Consider the following 5,010-nt stretch of genomic DNA (forward strand, 5'->3'; position numbering starts at 1 on the left):
GGGCTGGGATGGAGGGGGAGGGAGGAAGAACAAGCCCTGATAATTGTACAGAGACCGCTGAATTATGTTTGACTATTTATCTCTATTATTTTGCATTATTTTTTTCTCATCAGAAATAAAGCAAGTTTTTAATAGACATTGTATAACTGAATTAAAGCAAAGTAAAGCCAACAAAGCCAATCTAAATGTTGTCCTTTTCTTCCTTTTAATTTCCTGATCCTTTCATTCTCATCAATACTGTGTCCATATTGGTCAAGTCTGATTACAACTAACCCCATAGGGAGTTACATAATTTTCAGTGTAATGGAATTTCATTATTGCAATAGGAAGCCTGGGAAGATGGAGGATCAGGTTCCAATTTACCCCTGGGGAAAGACAGATAAATAATCTACCCTTCTGATTAATCATTAGTCCTCATCTTCAAAACAAACAGCCAAAGGAAATCCATTTGCATGAGAGGGGACGGGGTGGTGGAGATGCAAGCCAATAATTTCTTTTTTAAGTCCCCCTTTTTGATAAGTGATCTCCTTTCTCTGATAGTTTGGCCAGGCTTATCTTATCTTATCTTATCTTATCTTATCTTATCTTAGTTAATCCTCCTGTGAGGCCATTTTTCCATTGATTTTTAGAGAGAGGGGAAGAAGAGAGAGGGAAAGACAGAGAGAAACATTGATGTGAGAGAAACACATCAATTGGTTGCTTTCTGCATGGGCCCTGACCAGGGCCCTGGGCCATGGAGGAGCCTGCAGCCAAGGTACATGCCCTTGACATGAATGGAACCCGGGACCCTTTGGTCCACAGGCCTATGCTATATCCACTGAGCCAAATTGGCTAGGGCAGGTTTACTTTATTTTAAAGCAATATTTCTCTGCTCCCTGTCCATCTCAAGCTCCTTTGTTAAAGGTAACTGTCACATGCCATCTCTCCTGTAGCCTGCCCCCGGATTCTGATATGACTCTTACACGTGGCATGCCCTATGTTGGGAAGCACTATATCTTCTGTGCCACCTCAAGGCAAAATAATTGTCTTAAGCTTTACTTTCTTTGTTTGCAATATGTGAACAATAGGATATTTTCTTCCAGATATAAAATTATAATATTGTTGCCCTGGCTGATGTGGCTTAGTTGGTTGGAGCATTGTTCCATACACCAAGAGATTGTGGGTTAGATTACTGGTCAGGGCACATACCTGGGTTGTGGGCTCTATCCCTGGTTGGGATGGTATGGGAGGCGGCCCATGTTTCTTTCTCTTTTTCTTCTCCCTTCTCTAAAGTCAGTGAACATATTTTTGGGTGAGGATTAAAAAAATGTATTTTTCAAAAAAATTATAATATTGTTGGTTCAGTGTTTGTTTTTTCAAATTAGATGTGGTTTTTTCCCTTGCTAGCCTTTCAGACCCTAAAATGATAAGCCTCCAAGGTACTTCTCAAAGGAAAGTTCTGACTTAAACAAAATTTTCTTTTGTTTTTGAGTGTGTTTGTATACAGCATATAGATAAACTTTCTGTTTTTATATTTCTTTCTTTCTTTTTTAAATTGATATATAGCCCTAACCGGTTTGGCTCAGTGGATAGAACGTTGGCCTGCGGACTCAAGGGTCCCAGGTTCGATTCCGGTCAAGGGCATGTACCTTGGTTGCAGGCACATCCCCAGTGGGGGGTGTGCAGGAGGCAGCTGATCAATGTTTCTAACTCTCTATTCCTCTCCCTTCCTCTCTGTAAAAAATCAATAAAATATATATAAAAAAATAAATTGAGATATAGTTGACATATAACATTATATTAATACTAGAGGCCTGATGCATGAAATTCATGCAAGAGTAGGCCTTCCTTCCCCCAGCTGCTGGCACCAGCTTCCCTCTGTCACCCAGGACCCGGGCTTCCCTTGCAGCCCTGGCTTCGTCCGGAAGGATGTCTGGTCTAATTAGCATATTAAACTTTTATTATTATAGATTAGGTGTACAACATAATGATTTGATATTTGTATATATTGTGACATGATTACTACAATAAGTCTAGTTGACATTTATCTTGTGATGAGAACTTTTAAGATTTTCTCTCTTAGCTACTTCAAATATACAGTACAGTATTATTAACTACTAGAGGCCCAGTGCACGAATTCGTGCACCAGTGGGGTCCTTTGGCCTGGCCTGTGAGATTGGGCCAAAACCGGCTCTCTGACATTCCTCAAGGGGTCCCAGATTGTGAGAGGGCACAGGCCAGGCGGAGGGATCCCACCAGTGCATGATTGGGGCCGAGGAGGGACGCAGGAGGTTTGGCCAGCAGGGGAGGGACTGCAGGAGGGCTCCAGAGCAGGTCTGGCCCATCTCGCTCAGTCCTGATCTGCTGGACCCCAGCAGCAAGCTAACCTAGTGGTCGGAGCATCTGCCCCCTGGTGGTCAGTGCACATCATAGCGAGCGGTTGAGAGACCTTAGCATATCATTAGCATATTACACTTTGATTGGTTGAATGGATGACCGGACGACCGGACACTTAGCGTAATAGGCTTTTATTACATAGGATAGTCATCATGCTGGGCATTATATCCCATGACTTATTTATAACTGGAAGTTTGTACCTTTTGACTTTCTTCACCTATTTCACTCATCCCAGCTCCCGCCTTCCCTACCTCTGGCAACCACCAATCTGTTCTCTATATCTATGAGGTTTTTTTTAGTTTGTTTATTTTTTAGATTACACACATAAATGAGATCATACAGTATTAGTCTTTTTCTGTCTGACTTATTTAACTTTGTATAATGCCTTCAGGGTCCATTAATATTGCTGCAAATGGCAAGAATTTTTTTATATGGCTGCATAGTATTCCATATATAAAGGGTGTCCCCCCAAAATGTATACACACTCTGAGTAATTATAAATACATTTCATTTTCAAAATTGAGCTATTAGCTGTTAAAGTGTATATACATTTTTTGGGGGAACAACTGTATATATTCACATTCTCTTTATACATTCATCCATTGATGAACACTTGGGGTGCTTCCATGTCTTAGCTATCTATAATAATAAAAGCATAATATGCTAATTAGACTGGACAGCCAAACGACCTTCCGGACGTCATTCTGGATGTCCTTCTGGATGAAGCTGCAGTGGTGGGGGCAGAGGCAGAGGTGGTTAGGATTGATCAGGCAGGCAGGCGAGCAGTTAGGGGCAATCAGGCAGGCAGGTAGAGTGGTTAGGGGCAATCAGGCAGGCAGGTAAGCAGTTAAGGGCTATCATGCAGGCAGGCAAGCAGTTGGGGCAATAGGGTAGGCAGGCAGAGTGATTAGGGGCAATCAGGCAGGCAGGCAAGCGGTTAGGAGTCAGCAGTCCTGGATTGTGAGAAGGATGTCTGACTGCCAGTTTAGGCCCGATTCCTGCCAGGAGTTCCGGTTAGGAGCCAGTGGTCCTGGATTGCAAGAGGGTGTAGGCCAGGCTGAGGGACCAAATTTCATGCGCCGGGCCTCTAGTCCTATATAATAAAACCCTAATAATCAAATTGACCGAACAGCTGAACGACTGGTGGAACGACTGGTCGCTATGATGCGCACTGACCACTGCATTGAGCATCTGTCCCGCACACACCCCCCCCTCCCCCAGAGGGAGGCGACTGGCGGCAGAAATTGGGGGCAGGGCCAGCCAGTGGGTGGTGCCAGGCCACCAGCCAAGGCGGGTGCCGTGGGGGCCCCCCTGATCGCCCCACCTGCTGGTCGCCCCACAAATGGCCCTGATCGCCATACCCTATATATTGGGAACAGTCTCTTAGATTTAAAAATTAAAACCTGGCAAGGCTACTCTAACACTGAAAAAACAGGATGATGCAGCGATGACATGCATGGACTCTGGCTTGCACATCTTGTGGTCAGCCCTGATTCTGACACTTATAACTGTGTGACAGAGCCAATTACTTAACTTCTCTCTGCTTCAGTTTTTCCACCCATAAGATGGGGAAAATGGTACTATTGCCTCAGAAGGATCATGTTACTGGTATGTACTACTTTTTATAATCGGGGGAAAAAATGTAGCTGCCCATGCAACAGCAAGATGCCTTCACTGGTATGAAAAGTATGTTCACTGGTGCATGCAGCATCCCGGATTGGGAGAGGGATGTCTGACTGCCAGTTTAGGCCCACATCCCCCAAGGTGTCCTGGATTGCGAGAGGATGCAGGCCTGGCTGAAGGGACCCCCACCCTCCCACCCTGTGCACGAATTTTGTGCACCAGGCCTCTAGTTGTAAATAATGCTGCAGTGAACATGGGAATGCAGTTATCTTTTCACATTAGTGTTTTTGTTTCCTTTGAATAAATATCCAGAAGTGGGATTGCTGGATCATATGGTAGTACTATTTTTAATTTCTTGAGGGACTTCTATACTTTTTTTCATAGTGGCACTTTCACCAACAGTGCACAGGGGCTCCTTTTTCTCTACATCCTCGACAACACTTATCTCTTGTCTTTTTGATAATAGCCATTCTAACAGGTGTGAGGTGATGCTTCATTATGGTTTTGTTTGCATTTCCTTGATGATGAGTGATGCGGAACACCTTTTCATGTACCTGTTGGCCATCTGTATGTCTTCTTTGGAAAAATGTCTATTCTGATCCTCTGCCCATTTTTTATTTTTTGTATAATTTTAAAAATAATTCTTTATTGTTGACCTCTGCCCATTTTTTAAATTGGATTGTTAGTTTTTTTTTTGAGTTGTATGATTTCCTTACATATTTTGGATATTAACCCCTTATTAGATATGTGATCTGCAAATATTTTCTCCCAGTAGGCAGGTTGCCTTTTCATTATGTTAATAGTTCCCTTTGCTGTGCAGAAGCTTTTTAGTTTGATGTAATACCACTTACTTATTTTTGCTTTACCTTTTAAAAAAAAATCTCACCCAAGGATATGTTTTTATTGAATTTTAGAGTGAGGAAGGGAGAGAGAAAAAGAGAGAGAGAAAGAGAGAGAGAAACATCAATGTGAGACAGAAATATCAATCAGTTGCTCCTGTATTCACTTCGA

This window comes from Myotis brandtii, unplaced genomic scaffold (assembly GCF_000412655.1).
Source record: "Myotis brandtii unplaced genomic scaffold, ASM41265v1 scaffold194, whole genome shotgun sequence".
Lineage (NCBI taxonomy): Eukaryota > Metazoa > Chordata > Mammalia > Chiroptera > Vespertilionidae > Myotis > Myotis brandtii.